General features: G+C 47.0%; 1 protein-coding gene across 9 annotated transcripts in view; it reads right to left on the bottom strand.

Moving 5' to 3' along the window:
- Positions 1-22,548, bottom strand: part of OSBPL10 (oxysterol binding protein like 10) — a 375,388-nt gene that overhangs the window by 34,926 nt on the left and 317,914 nt on the right. The gene's annotated exons all lie outside the window — the stretch shown is intronic.

The raw sequence follows: 22,548 nt of genomic DNA, 5'->3' as shown, positions 1-22,548 counted from the left end.
TATCACTACAGCAAGTAAAAAAAAAAAAAAAAAAGGCTCAGTGCTGGCATTAATTTATGGAGGGAAACAAAAATGAAAATGTAAAGAAAAAGTCTGAAATTTTATAATAATGCTAAGCTTCAACCTGGCTAACAGACCCTGCACGTTCCTTGATGCAAGTTTTATTCATTCAGTTGCTTGATTCCAGTTTTCCAAATTACAGAGGAAGCAGGCAAGTTAATAAAATATGCAAGGTGGATTGCTGAGCGCATAATTTTCCAATACCTAATTACCAAGAACTCTGGCTACAATTACAGCTGTCCTCACAATTCTGTTGAAAGAAATAATCCTATTCACCATTCTTCATTTATGTATGTTCTCATAGTACTTGTTTCTATGTCAGCAAAAGCACTCTACACAAAACACTACGTAATTGTTTCTAATTGCTGCTGACTGGTAATTACTAATGAACTTAACATACAGAAACACGGGAGCCCAAACATTTTAATATAAAAGGATACAGACTTGCCCAAATATCCAAGCAAAAACTAATCATTTTCAGTCTCATTACAAAGAACCATCTCATCTACTTCCAAAACACAAAAGTTATTTAGCGATCAAGGTGTTTATAATTGTCCTTCCTCACCAACACTCCAGAGGGAATATGGTGCTCTTTCCACTGGGGTAGCATTTTTAAGATTTCAGTTGAAATGGACATTTACCATAGACATACTGCTCAAATTATTCCCAAGGCCATGGGGCTTTCCTCCAGCCACAAGTCAAGTTTCCATCATGTGCCTGGTTCCCTAGACTCATGTCATGTGTGCTATGTGACATCACTGGAAAGGTGCTTTGCTAGATATACTGAAATAACTGAGGGCCCCTGACCCCCACCATGGTCCAGAGAAGACTAACCAGAGGGGGAGTCTGGGGCCATGGGCCACCCTGATTCCACACTGGGAAATCAGAGACAGAGGGACAGGAGCCAGCACTTGCTGTCAATGCCTGGAAGCCGCCTACCTCTCCTCCAGCTTCAGCTCCTGTGCTGCAGTGCCCATGGCAGCCAAGGTCACTGTGGTTACGAGTCTGACGGGCTAAAGCAGGGCCACCGTCCCATATACCTGCCCTCCTGACCTTCCCTGCTCTTTCCCCCTCCTCTGGGTTTCAGGCAAGTTTTAAAGGGTGGCTGTCTCCATTCACTGTGAGTTTGCATTTCCCGTCAGTTGCCACCAAAGCCAGAGAGCTCAGACACACTCCCTTCAATGCCAAGGTGATGGAGCTGCTACTTCCTTCGCAGTAACGTGCTGGGTGGTCACCTATATTAGCAGACATCCCCTCCACCCAGGGCAGCGGGGCAGGAGAGGGCAAGGCCTGGGTGTCTTGTGTGGCAGGAAAAAGGACAATCGAAAGCAAATCACGCTACCATCCTGCACTCAAGGGGGTGGGCACAGCTTTCAAGGTCCTTATACATCTCAACAAGAAAGGGAGCTCCATGGGAAAAGAATCTGAAAAAGAACAGATACATGTATGTGTATAACTGAATCACTTTACACCTGAAATTAACACAACATTGTTAATCAACTATACCCAATATAAAATAGAAATTAAAAACAAAAACCAAAAAAAAAAAGAGAGAGAGAAAAGGAGCTCCACCTGGAGTGCAATTGTTCCTGCTTGAAATTAGCTGCTCTCACGAAGCACTGATTGTAAACTAAACAAATCAATAGCTCAAGCAAGTTTTATGAAGTGAAGAGTTGTTCTTTCTTCTGAAACTGTGATTTTCCCATCTGCCCACAAGCCAGTGCACCCCTCCCACCCACTGCCACACTCGCAGGGAGATGCTTAACAAACCACAGGGACCAAGCGTCTCCTGCTGTCTGCCTTCCTTGGAAACCAAACGCAGCTGGTCCCTGATTTCCAGGAGCCAAGACGCCTTCGGCAAGCTCCCGCCACATCATACAAAGAACATACATTACTGTGCACACAAACCTCTCCAGCTTGTCCCACTTCAATCAACGTCACGTTTCCTGTGTCTGGTGATGCCGTCAGGGACACTGGCTCCAGCAAGGAGAATTAAGGCTGGTGCACAGGCCTCAGAAGCTGACTCACTCCAGGGCGAATGGCGGCCAGAGCTCCTGGGGACCCTGAAGTCCCGCCAAGGGAGGAAAGGCCACGGGGAGCCTGACACACATCCCCTCACTGGCACAGACCCTTAGCAGACGGTGCCCTAAGCTTAAACAAGGATCCAGCAACATTTCTGTCTCCTGCAGCTTCGGAAAACTTACAAAAATCCTCTTATCCAACCTTGAGTAAATAATCAGGGTTTAAAAATAAAGCTGGTTTCATTCATCACGTTGTCAGTGAACGTCTTAGAGGACACCCCCAATTCCACCCACACTGGAACTCAAGTCCATATGCAGAAGGTGAGACCACCCTCTGGTGTGGGTCCAAAATGGGGGCACGTGGATGGAGGGTAGGGGTTCCCAACAGGGCACATCGGTCTGAAGGAGGTCAACTGGCCGTGTAAACACCAATCTGTGGGCACCCGCAAAGCACCCATGGTTAGCAGGGGCTCTGAGAAATGGAGATTTCGAAGAACCAGGCTTTGATGGAGTTTTAAAGACAGAAAACCTTCCCTTTTAGGGTCAAGGGTTTGCAGATTCTGCTGTTCTGATGTGAAATCCACAACAACGGTAACGGTCAGTGGATCCAAGTCTGCTTTCCACAGTCAGGCCCACATGCTCATCACATCCTCACCCCCCCAGCTCATCAAGTTCTGCTCCTCTCCTGGGTACCCCTGTATGCCCACGCCCTCCTATACCAATGGATTTCTGCTTGTAAAGTGATGACAACCGTCCTGAGGTGATCAAAGGTGGCAGAACGGTCTTTCTCCACCTCAGAAGAAAACTGAAAATAAGAAATGGCTTTTTCTTATTTTCTGAGACAGTTCCTAAGACTGAGACAGTTCCTAAGACTCAAGCAAGAAGAATCTTTAAATACTGCCGTTCCCCAGAGAGCTTTGCAAATGAGCCAGCCCGAACCGTAAAAATGTACACAAACGTGAAGATAAAATGGAATTAGAATATGTTGTAAAGAGAAGCAGGCTTTGGAAAAAAGAGGTCTTTAATAAAAACAAAAAATTATGACAGTATTGCTTACCACATGAGTACCGCAGGACATGGGGTGCTACAACAATCCAGTGACTCTTGCCTTGTTAGCAAATGGTGGGGGGATGGACAAGCAAAGGTGATGGACAGGAAAAGGCCACCTGGCAGCTGGGGTCCAGGGGCACCCCTGGTAGCTCAGCAGTGACCTGGGCCCTAAAGCAAGGATTCTTAATCTGGGCCCTATGGACACTCGTTAAGATACCTACCCATACCCTTGACATTTCATATACAAATTGTGTGTCTGGGCATTTTACGGAGAGAGGGTCCTGCTCTCCATGGATTCTTAGAAGGGTATCTGTCCAGGGCTGACCTCAGGCCTCGCAAGGTCTGCAGGATCTCAAGGTCTGAAGGGTCATGGAACAGAGATGGGCTCTCAGGGTGGGAAGTGGTTGAATCAAAGACGGTCCCAGCACCTGCAGACGTGCCCCTGCTTTACCACCAACCTCTACTCCTTATCTGATAGGAGGCAGCTCCTCCACGGGCCAAGGACCAAAGCCAGAAGCAACACCGTGACTTGAGTTAGGTTTACGTGGGTCCAGCAGTCTTGTCAAGGGGGACACCGGTGTAGGGGAGACACTGAACATTCTTAGCGTCTCTTCTTTTTCACAAAATTTTAATTCTTCAATACAAATGCAAATTCCAAGCAAGACTGAAATTCCAACCTCTTTTATTCAATACACATACGTGATTTAATTACAGTTGGAGTCAGTTCCAGGAAAAAAACCCCAGGAAACAGACATTTATCTTTAGAGTCCATTCAATTCCCTGTCGGAGGCCTCACTCCACCCCCACGCTCCCAAATCCACCCCACCCCCCTTTCCCAGGCCTCGCTCCCTATTTTCCCTTCCTCAGACGGTCTACTTCTCTCTTCACAATGATCTCTCCTTCTTTCTTAACTGAGACCTGGCCCTCAGACAGCTGGGGCCAGTATAAGCAGTTGGATCTATTGTACTAACATCCTCTTTAACCTAATGTCTTAAAGGGCTGAACCCTGAGACTCAAGGCATTAGAGAGAGGCCTGGGCATTACCCAGCCTTCCCAAAAGCCTTTTCACTGTTGCGTGGGGAGCAGCTCCACAAAGAGCCCTGAAAACCCAGACATGCAGGTGTGAGGGGTCTCTTCCAGCAAGGATCGGGATGGACTCCTATAGCCATCTTCTGCCAGGTAAGAGGTATTCTTAACTAAACAACGTCTTCAGCAGAAAAACATAATCCACTGAGCTCATGTTAGCCACCACCCTCCTGAAATTCTACCGGACCAAGATACAAAGCCGGCTAGAGAATGAACATTCTCCTCTGGCAGCGAACACACTTCAGCTCAATCATTTTTAAAGCCTGGCATCTCTCCCCGCACGCTGGTACCTTGGCATGGAGGCACGGGTGGGTTGTGCCATCCCAAAGAACCTTGGCACTGAACGCAAGAACCCAACGTAGCCCAGATATTGTCCTTACAGGAAAAGGGGGGAACACAGCCATGTCAAGAAGATTCTCTGGTATTCTGGGGGCCAGCGAAAGGTGGGCAGCGGGGAAGAAGACCCAGAGCATCACCGCCCTCAGATACCCTCAAATGAGAGCAATGTCTGTATCACAGCAGCAGGCAGAAGAGTAACCAGGAAATGACGTGTCCTCTTACGTGACGCGCTTCTCAAGCCCACAACTACACAGAACATGCAATGACATGCAATCGCGGCCACCAGGGCGAGTCTGCTTTTGCTGACCAGGGGATAAAAGTCAAGAGAAGCTGGTCTTCCAGAAAATAAGAGGTTTTAGGAAAAATAGGAACGTGAAACATGGACAGAGCTTAGGGGGTCAGAGAGACTGGGAGGGTGGGTACATGGAGACAGACCAAGGGGACAAAAAAAAGGAAATTCAGTGAATACTGGAAGAAAAGCAAGAGGGTCTGAGTGTCTAAGAGGTACAAGTACCCACGGACCAACAACCAAATCAATTTTTTTTTTGGTTCTAATGATAAATGGTATTACTGTCTCTTTAATTTCTAGTCATTTTTCATCTCAATAGTCACAGTGTATTTAACCAAGTTATCACAACCATGACTCGGTCCTCAGAGCGCATCTTCACATCAGTAACATTTTATCAGGAAATCCTAAGAAGCCCCGCCTGACAGCCCAAGGTCACGAGAACTGGCACAGCTGGATCCGAGGAGCCGGTCCAACTTGGGGCTCAAGTCAGCAAGCATCAGCAGAGCCTGGAGCCCCCAAAGACAGCCAGACGTCCAGCAAATTCCACCAGTAATTTCTGGCCCTCATTCCCCAACAGGAAACGTCTACCCGGTGACTGTCAAGTGCACGGCCCTCCCTACTACGCGCTTGGAACAATTATCTCCTGAGGACAGACACAGACGTGAAGTTTGTCCTCTGAACGTGCAGTGGCTGCTCCTGGGGACCTACTGTTCTCCCCACGCTCGGCACAGGTGGGGTTTCTCCTCCAGAAGAGTCTCTCTAATTCCCCAGAAGTAGGCCATCCTTGCTCGGTGGAAGGGCTCTCGGTCGGAACGGATGGATGCTTGTCTCTGGTCACAAGTCATGCCAGAGGGCTGCCGTCGGCCACACGTCTTCGGATGGTGTCTGGTCCGGCTGACGGCCCTCGGCCCTGATGCAGGGCGGCAGCTGAAGGCTCCTCACATGTACCATCCTCTCTGTGGAGACACGTCGAAGCCAGGCCACCGACTGGGCCTCGGAGGCCACCCCCTTAGTTAGGGGACCTCATCTGGCCATTTGGAGGTAGGTACAATGAGGCCACCGTGGCGAGGTGGGGGGGACCTGACGGAGAAGTTGGCTCTTATCCTTGACAGGTTCAAGTACAAGCATGTCCACGCAGCCTGCTGGTCCCAGCTGCCATCTGGGGGGCACTGAGTTGGCTGCCACTGCCATCATAATCCTTCTGCCGCCTCCCAGTGGATGCGCTGGCTTTCTGGCTCTACCCACACATACATACACATTTACCACACTTGGCTCTCACAGACTGCAAGCACAGATGCTCGTCCTGAGCAAAGGGGCCGACCTGCAGAAAGGTTAATTTTAAATCAAAGACATCCTGGAAGGCAGAAGGAAGTTGCTTCTGGGGAGGGGTGTGGGGGGGTACATTCGTCATCAGCCAAGGTCATCGGGAACATCACACCAAGAAGGTTTGAAAAGCGTTCCTTTCAAGACACGTGAGGTAAGCATTCAGAGGGAGGAGAATCGCCAGCCCTTTTCCAGCATCCATGCGTCTACTTGAAAATCATTTTAAACGAAAGCAGAAAAGAAAGGAATTGCGAAGGAGCAAAGGAAACCTCAAGAAAGCACCGCAAAGGAAAAAGGAAGCAGCAGCTGCAAACAAAGAGGGAGGTGATTATTTTGCAGTTGAGGTTCTGGAAGCACATCAGCAGGACCCCTGGCCCTGGCATGTGGGCACCGGGAATCACGGGGAGGGTGCCAGCATGGTGGGTCAAGCAAAGTACTAGCGCCGCATCCAGTGCTTTACGGCCTTTTCTCCATCAGCAGAAGTCCAGCCCTTTCCAGCCCAGCCCAGCACTGAATTCACAGCCGGGCCGAGGGCTCAGCAAAGCTCTGCAGGGTGAAGGGGCACGCCCACCGCGCCCTAGTCCTGGGTGGCACCAGCAGCACGGGTCACGCTTCCCAACTCACAGGAAGCCCCTGAGGATGGGGATAAAGGTCATGAGAAGGAGAAGAAAGGGGATGCATCACCACAGCTCTGCAAGGCAGCAAAGCATCCAGGGAGAGCTCTGCGCGGTGGCTGCAGAGAGACGGCCCTGGACATAAATCCTGAATCCGCCACCTTCCACCTGGCAGGCTGTCTCCTCACCTGTGAAGTGGAGATGGTACCACCCACCCCCTGGAGGGCTTCTGAGAGGCCCGGGGAAGTCAGGGCACGGGAAGTGGGTGCAGAGGGAACACTGAGCAAAAGCCTGCTGCTCTCGTGAGGCTGCAGCATCCTCATGGGCACATGGTGGACCTGCGGCCACGGGGATCTAGAAACCACAGCTGAAGTGCCCACCACCCCTGCTTGCGCTCGTTCCCGTCCCGGCAGCATCCTTCTGGAAGCTGCAGGATGCCGCCCATGCTGTCTCCCAGGCCCTCCTCAGCAATGATGACACCGAGGGTTCTGGGGCTGCAAAGGTCCAGGCCCCCCAAATAGTCCATGGCCCTGACCATGAGGTAGCATCACTTCCTGGACCTGGGGCTGCAGCAGGAAGGGATTCATAGAAATCCATCCTCCAACAAATCTCAGCCTAGAGTCACATGCAGATCCGGGAACCACATGGGACAAATACACAGTAGCCAGGACAGTGAATCGGACAGTGCGGGCCATCCCCTGGCCTCAGGAGACCTGCTGTGGTCTGCAGGGAGTGACAGTACAGGGGTGTCTGCCATCCAAGGCTACCCAGGAAAGGTAGGGAAGAAATTCCCTGAGACCCATCCTAGCCTTCCTGGCCTCTGATAAGAGGAAAAGTGGTGGTTTAAGACATAAAAGGACCCCCCCTCCTACTTGGGGTGGGCTGAAGGGTAAGCAGTCACCAGGCCTGAATGAGTTACCATTGCACCAGCTGCCTCGAACTCAAAGCACCGCGTGAGATACTGAAGACAGAAGGATGCGGTCTTAAGCCACGGTCTCTGCATTCAACCAGCGGGGATCTGTTGGAGGACCTTTCTTTCTCCAGCCCTGGGTGTGACTGGTAAGTTCCCAACTCATCATTCGACACTTAGTTCAATCATGCTTCACGGGAGCAGAGGCGATGCCTCCATCCTAACCAGGAATCCCTAAGCACCCTGTCCGTGCCCAGCTCAGCACTTACCCAACTGTATTGGGAAAACTGGAGCGTGCAAGACAAAATCCAGATTTAAAATGAGAAGGCCAGCCAGTCACAGAAGACCACACATGACATGATCCCACTTATATGAGATGCCCAGAACAGGCCAATCTACAGGGACAGAAAGTACATTAGTGGTTGGTGGGGGACGGAAGGACGGGGGGATTTGAGGTGACAGCTAAGAGGTAAGGTTCCTTTTGGGGTGATGAAGATATCCTAAAGCTGACCGTAGCGCTGGTGGTACATAGTTGGGAGCATCCTCAAATCCACAGGATGGCACACTCCCAATGGGTGAATTGACATGGCATGTGAATTATATCTCAATAAAATTAAAAACAAATAAATAAATGCACACATGATGCAAAGTCAAACAAGGCCAGAAGGAAGGTGACGTGTGCAGAGCCAGACTCCGGCCTGAGTCTCACCCAGGAGCAGCGCTTAGGGCAGCAGAGAAAGGCGGGGCCCTTCCAACCAGAGTGACGTGACAAGGAGGTGTGGCTCAGGCCAGACTGTATGTGGCTTTGCCCTTAGGACTAGACTCACTCCCTTGGAAAGCCCATGTGATTGATGCCGTGGCTTTAAACCATTTGTACACTGATGGCTTCTAAGTTTATATCTCAAGTTCAGCCTTCTCCCCTGACTTCCAGCTTTGTGTGTCCAACTGTCTATCCACACCCCCTAAGCTATTAGGCAGAACAACGGACTCCCAGACACGCCCACGTCCTAATCCCTGGAACCTGTGAATATGTTACTTTACATGAAAAAGTGGCTTTACAGATGTGATTAAAGCCTGGAATCAGGGCGAGTATCCTGGGTTATCCAGATGGATCCAAAAGAATCACAGAAATCCCTAAAATTCGAGACTCTTTCCTGGCTGTGGTCAGAAGAGGAGATGTACCCATGGAAACTGGTCAGACATGCAGCATTGCTGGCTTTGAAGACGGAGGAAGGAGCCACAAGCCAAAGAAAGCAGGCAGCCTCTGACAGCTGGAAAAGGCAAGGAAATTGACTCTCCCCTAGAGCCTCCAAAAGAAACCTCGATTTTAGCTCCATGAGACCTATGTCGGACTTCTGACCTACAGAACTATAATACGATCAGTTTGCACTGTTTTGAACCAACAAGTCTGTGATAATTTGTTACAGCAGCAATAGAAAATTAACACACTACCTAATAGGCATATTAAACATAATATATCCAAAACACACCTTGCAACTCACACCTCCAATACGTGATCCTCTGTCTCAGGAAATGGCAACTTCATTTTTCCAGCCACTTGGCCAAAAGCCTCAGCACCACCCCTGACTCCAGTCTTCCTCACGTTCCACCCACACCACAGCCCCCAGCAAACCCTGCCAGTTGCATCCACAATCCAATTATTCTCACAACCTCCACTCCCTGGCACAGGCCACCGTCAGCTCTCACTTATTTACTGCAACAGCTTCCCAGCAAGTCTCCCGCACCCCCTCTATGGCCTCGGTCTCCTCACAGCAACCAGCAGTCATCTTCAGCCATAACGCAGATCCTCTAACTCATGCTCAAAACACTCCCCACTTCCTTCAGAATCAAAGTTCTTATTGGGGCCCAGGAGACCCCATGTGATCTCGCCCCACTGCTTCTCTTACCTTCCTTCCCACCGCATCCCTCCCACACCCTCCTCAGGCCCCGCCAGCCACTTTCTGTTCCTAGAACACATGAAGTGCACATCTACCTCAGGGCCTTTACACCTGCTGTTACCACCCTTCTCCCCCTGGATTCCTGCATGGCTTCCTCCCTCCCTTCACTCAGATCTCTACTCAAGTGTCACCTGACCGTCCTCTCCACTTTCTCCATCATGCCCCGCCCCCAGCTGCTCCTTCACTCCTGCACTGATCGTATCATATGCTGATTGATCACCTCTGTCCCCTGGAGAAGGTCAGCTCACGAGAACCAGGCTGTTTTGTTCACTGTTGTGTCTCTATCAACAAAGATAGGACTTGACACTGACATATTCCTTGAATGAGTAAATACACACTTGGCTTTCCCCTTTGGAAGTGAGCAACTACAGACGATCACTAAGAGGCTGAAGAATATAACCCAGGCCCCAAGGAATGGCCTGTTAATTAAGCCACGATGTGACTGTCGCAGGGGTGACGGGCACTGAGAACCATTCTGGAAGCTTCCTGCAGCCACGGTTCAGCGTGAGGGAGAACGGCGTGCACAAACAGACCCATCAGGCTCTGTGTGAGGCACAGGAGAGGAGCACAGACAGTGTAGGACACGGCCTGGGTCCCCCTGGGCCTGCAGCCTCTGTGCAGACAGTGGCTGGTGTGGGATCCCAGTTGCAGCGTCAACAGTGAGCACCGGAAGAGCCATGGGGGAGCAGCAAGGCGGCGGCAGGCAGTTCAGAAGGAAGAAGCAAGCTCTGGAGGGAGCAAATGGAGCCACAGAGGAGACAGCTCAGGAGATTCAGAGGCAGCATCATTCAAGTGGGAAAGAGCCGTTAGCATCTCACCTCGCACACCTCAACGGGCCCCTGCAGCACCCCGCCTTCTCTGTTTCACTCACCATCCTCCTCGTCACCCAGGTTTGAGGCCTGCAGCTTCACAGACGCCTCCCCAGTGCCCCAGCACCCCGACACCCACCCGCTTACACATCCCTTCCCTCTCCCATCTCTGCCATCACACGCTGGGCCTCGGGCACATCTCATAGGATCCGAACACTTCCCAGATTCTCATCTGCTGCAGATCCCTCCTCTTATGCTCTGTTTCATATTGCGCCACTAGAATGTTCTTCCCAAAACATCCACTTCTCTGTTCAAAGTCTTCAAGGCCATCCCACAGCCCAGAGAAAACGATCCACTCACTCAGCCCACCATTTCGGGCTTTCGTCCCCCAGACCCCTGTTGTCACATCCCCTCCTGCTATTCACCTAATCCTCCTGCAGCCTAGAATTACCCTGCCCGGAGTGGTAGCCACCAGCCACAAGTAGCTATTTAAATTAATTAAAATGAAATACAATTTAACCAGCCACACTGTAAGTACTTAGCAGCCACAGGTGGCTGGTGGCTACCATATTGGTCAGTTGGCAAAGAAAATATTTTCATCATTGCACATGTTCTACACTTTATTTTATTTTAATATTTATTTATGCGGTTGCACTGGGTCTTAGTTGCGGCTTGTGGGCTCCTTAGTTGCGGCTCACAGGCTGCTTAGTTGCAGCACGCGAACTCTTAGTTGCAGCATGCGTGTGGGATCTAGTTTCCTGACCAGGGATGGAACCCAGGTCCCCTGCGTTGGGAGCGTGGAGTCTTAACCACTGCGCCACCAGGGAAGTCCCAAGTTCTACACTTTAAATGTCCCCCCAACTCATTTCCATGCCTCCCACCATTTGTGATTTCTCTGCAGAAAGAGCACCCATGCCCTGATGCAGGCTCTGATGATCCCGGGGCAAAGGGAATCCGTCCCTCCTCTAACACCCCACATGGAAGTCTTGCCAGGGTCGCTCACAGGTTACTGCCTTGCCTATCTTTTCCTGACATTTTGGCAATAAAAAGCTCAGTGAGAACAGATCATTTTAAAACTCTAAAATTCCTACTGAACCACAGATGAACCATTTTACAAGCACCTTCACCGAAGAAAGAAAAAGACGACAGAATGATATATCGGGGGGGGGGGGTCCCCCTGTGATTTGCTTCTTTTGTAACCATGGATGCGCACCGAGAACAGAATTCTGGCTTTCTATATCCACAGTTGTTAATGATTTATGTTTTGTGCTGGGTGATAGATTTCTCCTGATTCTGCAGATGGTGAATGCCTCTATTCAGAAAATAAACACAAGGAGACTAAAGTCGATGGTACCCCCTTAGTGGTCCTTTCAGAGTCTACACTTGATGCCGCTAATTGCTAGACCACCTTGCTTCTTCCACACATTATGCAGTCATGGGCTCATACTTAGAGGCAGGCACAGGGAAAAAGGATGCAAAGCAATGAGGGGATGCAGAATGGAGCAGGGAGAAGCTCGGGATCAGACCTAACACATGGTCCCGAACCTGCAGCCTCAGCATCGCTGGGAACTTGACAGAAATGCAAAGTCTGGGCCCCATCCCAGACTTCCCGACCTGTGTTACGTTTGTGGGGACGGGGGCCCAGACCTGTGTTATGTTTGTGTTTTGATGTTTATTTTTGAATCGAAATAGAATTTATATGTGGTACAATGTACAGGCCTTAGTGCGTAGTTCCATGAGTTATGACAAATCACTTTATATTCAATTACTATTTTTTTTCTAACACCTTAACTATTTTTAAGTGTACAGTTCAGCAGTATCAACTCTATTCACATTGCCGGGCAACAGATTCCTGGAACTTTTTCATCTTGCAGAACTGAAACTCTACGCCCACTGTAGGCTTCCAGCCCACCTCCTCCCCTCCCCCTGGAGAACCCCAGTGTTACCAAGCCCCCCAGGTGTTTGGGATGCATGCCAGCACTTGAGAAACCGCTGCTCTAATGATCCCAGGCCATAGGGGCTCCGGAGAGCAGCCCAGAAAAGCAGCAGGCGTGTTAAGAGGCCTGGCACCCAGGAAAGATGTAGCACTGGCCTCTTCTGATTCCCCAAACCCAATCCTGAGTGCCCAGTGTGGACATGGGAGTCAAACATGGACAAATGGACAACTTCCATCAAAATCTTGTGTAGGCATAAGTTGAAAAGGAAATTGTATTTCTCAACATTAGACCAGGCTCTGGAAATTTCACTTGATGGCCCAAAAACAGGATCAGAAAGCTATAAACTTTTTTTTGTTTTTATTTATTTTTTGGGGGGGGGGGTCTACATTGGGTCTTCATTGCTACGCGTGGTCTTTCTCTAGTTGCAGCAAGCGGGGGCTACTCTTCATTGCCGTGCGCGGGCTTCTCACTGTGGTGGCTTTCTTGTTGCGCAGTGTAGGCTCTAGGTGTGCGGGCTTCAGTAGTTGTGGCATGCAGGCTCAGTAGTTGTGGCTCACGGGCTCTAAAGCGCAGGCTCAGTAGTTGTGGCGCACGAGCTTAGTTGCTCCATGGCATGTGGGATCTTCCCAGACCACGGCTCGAACCCATGTCCCCTGCATTGGCAGGCGGATTCTCAACCACTGCGCCACCAGGGAAGCCACACAGAATAGTTTTGATTTACAAGTCATTGGAAGCAAGAGGTATTTACTGTTCTTTGCAGACAAAAAGGGATTGCATCATGAATAATGGAAAACTGTTCTGCAGATAACGCTCTGTCCAGGCCACCAGGGACATCATTCACAGGGGACTCCTGTGTGCCAGGCACATATCAATACACACACAGACGCATCCCAGCCTTCAAGGACCAAAATCAGGGAAATCTATGCCATTTCACTTCAAGGGGTAGAGTTTCTGGATTACTATCCCCTTTGGGAATTTCTGACTCTCAGAAGATCCAATGATTTAGTACCACAAGAAGATCAAAAGCTAGGAATTTTAGAAACAACCCCAAGCTTGGACAATTTTAGATTCTTCACTTCTCTTAAAAACTCTCTGGTATTTGTCTATCATGTCTTGATTTCAGTAAAAACTAACAAACTTAGGGAAAAGCATCTCAGAGAAAACAGGCTCTATCTAGTGTCTTGTAGAAAAAAGAAATAAACCAGAAAGAAAACCACCACAGCTCTTAATTCTACAATGAGGAAGCACCAATAAGGCTCCATCAAACCTACAATCTCTAAATCCCACTCAGTACATTTTGGCTCAAATAGCTGGCATTTTCTCTGCTTTTTAATTTGCATCACGTGCAACCATTTTTCTAGCCACTGTGATAGCGGATGTTAAAAGAAGTTTTCCCTGTACTTTTATTCAAGTGGGAATTGATACTCGGGATCTAAGAGGGTAATTGCAGCAATTTTTTTTTCATATTATTCACGGCCATAAAATCCAGATGAGGCTTACTATGCCTTCTACGTTAAAAACCATCACAGTATCATACTCTGCTTTGCCCCACTCTCAAATGCTTTATTCAATGAAAACGTCAAGGGGAAATGTGTGAGACAGCTGTAATCATCCCAGGGTAATGAAAACACTGTGTAGTGAGCACTATTAATGATCAGACCTGTGGGTTTAAAACCATATTTCGAAAAGATACATGCGACCCAATGTTCACGGCAACACTATTTACAACAGCCAAGACATGGAAACAACCTAAACGTCCACTGACAGATGAATGGATAAAGAAGATGTGGTAGAACACTACTAGTGGAACACTACTCAAACATAAAAAAGAATGAAATAATGTCATTTGCAGCAACAGGGATGGACCCAGAGATGATCATACTAAGTGAAGTAAGTCCGACACAGAAAGACAAATATCTATGATATCACTTATATGTGGAATCTAAAATATGACATAAATGAACTTATCTATGAAACAGACTCACAGACATAGAGAACAGACTTGTGGTTGCCAAGGGGGAGGAGGGTGGGAGAGGGAAGGATTGGGAGTTTGGGATTAGCAGATGCAAACTACTATATTGATACACAGGATGGATAAACAACAAGGTCCTACTGTACAGCACAGGGAACTATATTCAACATCCTACGCTAAATCGTAATGGAAAAGAATATGAAAAAGAATATATATATGTATAACTGAATCACTTTGCTGTACAGCAGAAATTAACATTGTAAATCAACCATACTTCAATAAAATATATATTTTTTTAACTGTGGGATTATCATATGTAGCACAAAAAGAGCACAGTAAATTTTAAGGTATGAATGTCTCAGGTAGGACCCACATTCTTTTAAATATTAAATTGTCTCTTCCTTTTCTAGATCATTCTGATGCACAGCATTTCCATGTCTCCAGTATAACACAGTCCTGCAATGACTCTCAGAGCCAGGCTTTCTGTCACCTGGCTAGACATTTGAAAAATGCTCTGTTCCTGAACGATAAATCTTCATCCCATCCATAAAGGGTGATGATGAAACACAGCCCTCTTGTGAGTTTGAAAATACCCCGTGGTAGGTGATATTTAACTGAATATTTTACCATGCTATAATCCAATGTCTTTAAAACGAAAAAACAATTTAACTTCTGACATTAAGTACTTCATTTTTGAGAAATAAAACTATTGGGGTTTTTTTTTTCAACTTGATAAATATCCTGCTTAAAACTGCCTTAAAACCCAGCAACATTAGATCCTGGATGGAGACAGTGTCCAAACCAGAACCACCAGAGAATGAGTCACTACACAGTTTGACATCTGCCTGAGGGAGAAGCTGAGGGTAGGAGAGCCAATGCTCTCAGTGAGAGGATGCTTGATTCGTGCCGATGATGTTTCCAGGAGGGATGGGTGTACATATCAGCTCCTGTACGTTCCCACAGTGTGATACCTCCCTATAAAACAGCCACCACAAACACAGCAACACCGTGGCTCATCTCAGTGGGCAGCCCTAGACAGCAACACACAAAATTCATTTGAAAGGATGTAAGTAAGGGGAATCTGACTCAAACCAATTCAAGCGAAGGGCTCCTTCCTGGGGAAAGTACACCCAAAAAGAGGACAAAATATTTTCCTTATACTATGAAGGACTAATTGGCTTAATATAAAAAGAATTCCTATAAAACATTAATTAGAAAGTCCAACTGAATGGGAAGATGTGCAAAGGCTGTGAACAAGACACTGAAAACAAGAGAAATACAAAGAGCTAATAAATACGTGAAGCATATTCTCAACTTCATTCATAATCATACAAATAGAAATGAAACAAGATACCATTTTTCTTCTTAAAAAGCACTGGTAAGAAAATAGGACCTTGGGCTTCCCTGGTGGCGCAGTGGTTGAGGGTCCGCCTGCCGATGCAGGGGACATGGGTTCGTGCCCCGGTCCGGGAGGATCCCACATGCCGCGGAGCGGCTGGGCCCGTGAGCCATGGACACTGAGCCTGCGCGTCCAGAGCCTGTGGAGGCCACGGCAGTGAGAGGCCCGCGTACAGCAAAAAAAAAAAAAAGAAAAGAAAATAGGACCTTGATATTCATTCTTAATGGCAAAAGAACAGGAAACAGCAGCCCTCACACATTGCTGAGAGTATAAATTTGGCTCAATCTCGGAGGGCAATTTGGTAATACTTTGCAAAATTTTAAATTCCCACGTACGTTGCCTGAATTCCACTGATAGACAGTTTCCCTGTATAAGACATATGTGCATTAGTATGCCAAATATATGTCGAGCACTACCTGTAACAGAAAACTGGACTATCTACAAGTCTCTCATGGAGACTGGTTAAATAAATTACGGTACATGATTCCACGAGTTATGATACACCCAGAGTTGAATGCTTTGTGGCTGTTAAAAGGAATGCAAACAATATACCTAAAGTCTATTGTAAATTAAAGAGCCACATTATCTATAGTGTGATACCACTGTTGTAAAAACTGTTTAAAGTATATATGTTTGCTATGCAAACAGACTCCCCAGAAGAGATACAGTAGCTCCCTGTAGGAGGTATGTTGGAAGGAAGAAAGAGTGGACTTTTACTTCTGACTTCCTATAAGTCCTATGCTGTGTTTACGCGACAATTACTCTGCAAAAATTTTTCAGGTCCTCCTCCCCCCGGTGCCAAGATCTGAACTGTGTGAACTGTCAGAGACGACCTCATGGGTCACGTCTGGCTTAATACTGAGGCTCTTGGGGGCAGCAGAGGGGATGGAGGGGTGAGGAGCAGCAGCAGGCTGGGAAAAGTCAGCTTGGCAAAGTTTCACTCTGGACAAAAGGCACAGCCAGTTACTTTCCTCCCGACAACACATCCAGCTGAGCTGACTGCTTTCCTCCAAGGGAGCAATGGAACCACTGGCTCTCTTTCAAGTCAGAGGTCCATCCCACTTTTATTTTCATGGTTTATCTAACGTCTTTGTGATTGCCAACCAACTCACTTGCTATGTAGGCTGAATAACAGCCCAAAGATGTGTGGTCCTAATCCCCAGGATGGTGACTGGGTTAGGCTATATGGCAATGGGGAATTCAGGGTGCTAATCAGCTTAAAGTAGGGAGACTGTCCTAGATTATCTGGGTGGGCCCAGTGTAACCACAAGGATCCTTAAAAGTGGAAGAGGAAGGCAGAAGAGAGAAATCACAGGGAGACAGGACTATGGAAGCAGAGTCAAAGAGATGCAAGGTTCCTAGCCCTGAAGATGGAGGAAGGGGCCACAAGCCAAGGAATGCAGGCAGCCGCCAGAAGCTGGAAAAGCCAAGGAAATGGATTCACCCCAGAGCCTCCAGAAAGGAATGCCGTTCTGCTGACACCTGGACTTTAGCCCACTGAGACCTGCGTCACACTTCTAATCTACAGAACTATAAGAGGATAAATTTGTGTCTTTTAGGCTAAGTTTGTGGCCATTTGTTACAGCAGCAACAGGAAACTAATACAACCTACCTGATATTTCCTTTATGTCTCTACACTCCAGACTTCCTCTTGTGGGCAAAGCTGGGGTGTGCTGTGAAAATCAACCCACCTGGGCAGCCTGCCTTAGAGATGCCCACTGGATTGGGCCCACCCTGCCAGCTGGCTGGGTGATTTTAGGACTTCCTCAGAGAGAAGCCAGGCAAGACACCTACCTTGCAACAAAACTGCCTTGATAATGCTTAAATCAGCTCTATCTGGAGAAGCCCAGTTTGAGTAAGTTATTAATGGAAGCCCTTTGTGAATCAGGCCCCAGCGTATAAATATATACATTTGTCATCATTTACACCCAGAATACTCTTTTGGAAGACTACATAAGAGAAATCAATCTCGCGTGAGGAACCCAGAAGAGCTTAACAACAAATGCTCATAGGGCTTCCTCAACCAACTTCCTATCTACAGACTGGGGTAAGAGAGGCAGGTCAAAGACAATTTGAATAAGACTCTGACTACTGTGTACCTACTATATGCCAGGCACCGAGATGAACACTGACAATACACCGTCTCATCGAGTTCTCATCACATTTCCATCAGGAAATTACTACGATCATTACCATTGATAATTCGCATGCCCACGTTCTCACAGACAGTAAGTCCAAGAGCTGGGGTCCAACCAACTCTGTGAGCCTCCACAGCTGGAACCCTAGAGACATCATGCTAACCCCCGCATCGAGGGACAACTTAAACTGACATCTACTCTAGACCAGATCCAAGAGAAGAAAGAGAATCAGCTTCATTCCTATGATCTAGAAATGCAATCATTTAACCTCACCTCTCCAAAATACCCCTGTAGCTTTGAAACACCTTTTTACTCATCTCAAGAGCCAAACTACCTGAAAGAGGATCTCTCACTGTCTTTGTTATTGTTTTGTATCTTATGTTCTACTGATTGCTTCTTTAAGGAATCTGTGTTCTAAAAAAATATAAACAAAAAGCTTGCTTTTGTGAGGTGGGCACTCTGATGCTTATAAAGGTCTTCTGTTGAGGTTCAGGAAGGAATTGTTATGACATCTGTCCCCACTTTTCTACTCACCTAGTGAAGAACCACTGATCTCACAGAGCAGCATCTAAAACAGAAAGGTGTTTCCTCATTCTGGGAATTTCTATGTAAGATCCCATTCTAAATAAGGTTTTTAGCTCTAAAAATGCATCATAATGAAATTAAAAGGCACGTAAACATAAAAATAGTCCCTTTCTCTTGCTTGCATTTCTTTTCTCACTTCAGTGCAGGAAATTGGTTTCAGTCACTATAAGAAAACCTCACACTCCCCAAAGGAGTTGTTTTCTCCCCAAATTACATGTTTTTTTTTTTTTTTAAGACAGAACTACAAACTGGCCCTGCATTTTAGTACACAAGCCATTGAAAAGAAGATATTTGGGATCTGAAACACATTTTCCAAAGAAGAATGTCATTCATGGTGTAGGTGAATTTCCAGAGTAACCCACAAAGCTCTTTCAAACTCAGAATGTGGATTAAATACTATACATTTGCTGTAGGAAGATCTGATACTCTTGCAGTATTACTTTAACTATAAAACAATCAAGTTCTATACATTTCTTATTCTTTTTCAAGGAAAGCAATTCTGATGAGATCAAGGAAAATGTGAAGAGAGATTTGGGGCAATCTGAAGGACATTTCCATGGCTTTAAGGATTGATACACTGTTCTCAGTTAGGTTTAATTTCATTTCCAAAAAAGTTATGGTTTCCTTTTCCTCCAAATGGCTGTATTTCTGCCCATCTTCTTATACTTATTTGTGATGAGGTCATTTGCCGGGATTACTGTAGCTAATAAAGGGAGCCACAAATGACACAGGACAGTCCGATGTCTCATTAGCTGGCTGCAGATGGTGAATGGCAGAGAAAAGGGACCTGGGGATTTGGGGAAGCGATGGCTATGAGTTGTCCTCAGAGGAGAAAGAAGACGGTCGTGACAGGGTGTCACATGACACTTGACTGCACCTGCCACCTCACAAAGCCTACCTGCTTGGCCCCTGCTGCTCTAATATCTGCAGGGGCAAGGAGAGCTTTGGTGCTGGGGTGACTGGGGACAGGATGGACAGCCAGACAGCTGCTGGTAAGGTAAGTTCAAGTATCAGAGGGGCGGTTGTTTGAGTTCTATATCCAGAGGGCGTAAAATCTTTATCAGAACTTAGACAATTTCATTCACACATACACATACCATCTCCATTCTGCTGAGCTGCTCATCTATCACCATTACCAAAAAATTTTAAATTTACAATTATAATATAGCACAGAGGCAGCCCCTGCACCGCACCCCATAATCCATCTACAAAACTCAATCCACATTGCAAAAGGGATCCAAGAACTCATTGATTAATTCAGGCAGAGCCCGAAGTATATGTGAGAAAAGATTTTCCTCTTTTCTTCCATAACATTCTTTCCCCAAGGTCATAAATCTCTGAGCATCGACTTCACATCTCTGGAAAGTGAACGGCATCTGAGACAGCATATAAATCACCTCGAGAAGAGTTATTCATTGTGGGCAAATAAAAATGTAAGCCGGGCAGATGGTGAAGAGCTCGTTTCTACTGGTAGCATCCCATGGGGCGAGGCAGGCTAGGGGGAAAGCAGACAGAGTTGTGAAATTTGGGGCCACAGGGATAGGAAGAAAATAAATACCCAAAACAACAGGACACTAAAAATTATCCTACCACATGGCTACAATCTCTTCAACTCTTCGCCAATGCTTCAGATCTGACTTTCTCCCTCTATGGCCAAAGAACTGATATCAGGGCAAAGAGAAGAGGACTCAGGATAGGGGGTTGGGGGGAGGGAAAACCCATACTAAACACTGCAGTGCTTTAAGCCCTCTTCATTCACCAGTTTCAAAGTGCTTAATCCTTCGGGGACTGCGGAGGGATAGAAGAGATTATACCACCTGGTGCTGATTTTTTTTCATATGGCTCCAGCTCACAACTGGCAAATCCAAGATGGCTGTGTCCCCAACACTCTGGTGGGTGTTTATGTCACAAAGCCACAGTGGCCTGGGGGGAGGGGAGGAAAGGGAGGCAACACGGTGACCACCCCCAAGGCTCCCCGAAGACTGGCTTGTTCTAGGGTTGAACCCACTGGAAGCCCCAGACACACCCTACTGGCCCCTGAGCAGGTGTGATTGGGGACCTATGACTATACTCCACCTCGCTCTTATAAAAGCAACACCAGCCAAGAAAACAAAACTTTATTATCACCCACAAAAAGGGATACGGAAAAAGGAAAAGGAATGAAGGGAAGAACAAGTCGTTGAAAAAAGTAGCAAAAATTGAAATGAATCTCCCAAAGCTGCACAGGAAATGACACCGTTGTGCCTCTGAGAGCTCATTAATGTGGCCAGAAACCAAGTTCAAGAAGCCCTTGAAAAATGCACACAGAGCTTACGTTTGTGTGTGATGGCTATGTTTGCTGTCCATTTGTTAAGAAGAGAAGAGGGCAGAAAAACGCTCTTTTTGACAGATAGGAGCTCTCAGCCATGGGAAGAGAGATTGTTCTCAGCAATCACAGCCTGTGAGAACACCGCAGAAATATGTCTCCAAATGCCATGATGCCAGATGCCACAGACGGTCGTCTTAACTACCACGGCCTGCAGCCACAGACAACCAGCACCTCCATGGTGCTGGCAAATTAACCTGGAAACATCACTTGGCTAAAAACCATTTCTCCTGCTTCTAATCTCAAGTTATAAAAAAATAACTATTGTGAAAAATGCACAGAGTTAATAAGCTGAGTATCTTAGCTCAGGCTAACAAAATACCATAGACTGGGTGGTTTAAACAACAGGAGTTTATTTCCTCACAGTTCTAGAGGCTGGAAGTCCTGGATCAGGGGGCTAGCATGGCTGGGTTCTGGTGAGAGCTCTCTTCCTGGTTTGCAGATGGCTGCCTTCTGCTGTGTCCTCACAGGGTGGAAAGTGAGAGAGAGATCTCTCTCCCTCTTCCTTCCAAGGCTACAGTCTTATTGGATTAGGGCCCCACCCTTAAGACCTCATTTAACCTTAATTGCCTCCTAAAGACCCTAACTCTCAGATACAGTCCTATTAGGGGTTAGGGCTTCAACATATGAATTTGCAGGGAGGTGAGTGTATAATTCATCTCACAGTACTGAGCTATGAAAATCTGCTAAACTAAGGAGTTCTCCATTCCATGTCCATCACATAGTAGCGCAATGAATGTTTGATGAATGAACAAATAACTGAGAAGATGAATAATTACTATCTTACTATACTGGGAACACAGAGCATACTTATGAGAGAGCAGTCTATTTTCAAGCACAAGCAACAACCTGGATCCTTCTGATTTCTAAGTGTCGAGGGTCTGGTAGCCAGGAGGTGTCTCTTCTACATTTGCACAGTGGATGGACAGTTTTCTCTCCAAACCAACAGCCAGAAGAGGAGAAGAAAAAACCCAGATGATTAAAAGACACTCCCCATTCCATAATGACAGAACCTAAATGGAATGCCCTCTGTGGATCTTCTGAAAAGGTTATAATAAGAGTTCCACACATCACCACCACCACCACCTAGTACCTGTTGGATAGGTCGAGGCCAACGACCAGAAATGGACTAATTAGTAAGAAAGCCATCTGACTAGGGAGGTCCAGGACACTGGCCATCAATGAATCACTTGTCACAGCAGCATACATAACTCACCTGCCACTCAACAGGTTAGACTTACCCCTAGGAAAGAGAGAGGGACAGAGATGAAGACGGGGAGAAGGATGCCCTCAGGCTATGAACAGTACAGATGGACTTTATCATTCACGTCCATTCATTCATCACATATTTACAGAGTGTCTACTATGCCCACGGTGCTTTCCTAAATATTTTGGAGTCTTCAATGAGGGATCAGAGAGAGGTCTACACTCAGAAAAGTTTCTCTATGAGATGAAACAGTCGGGCTAGAAAAGCCTTTTTTTTCCTGGGTTGGGATCTGGGAATCTGTAATTCTTTTGAATTTTTATTGGAGTGTAGTTGATTTACAATGTTGTGCTACTTTCTGCTGTACAGCAAAGTGAATCAGCTATACATATACACATACCTACTCTTTTTTAGATTCTTTTCCCACATAGGTCTTTACAGAGTATTGGGTAGAGTTCCCTGTACTATACAGTAGGTCCTTAATAGTTA

Source organism: Globicephala melas, chromosome 11 (assembly GCF_963455315.2).
Source record: "Globicephala melas chromosome 11, mGloMel1.2, whole genome shotgun sequence".
NCBI classification, from domain to species: Eukaryota; Metazoa; Chordata; class Mammalia; order Artiodactyla; family Delphinidae; genus Globicephala; species Globicephala melas.
Note: the sequence above shows the minus strand (reverse complement) of the source record. Positions and strands in the feature narration are given on the sequence as shown.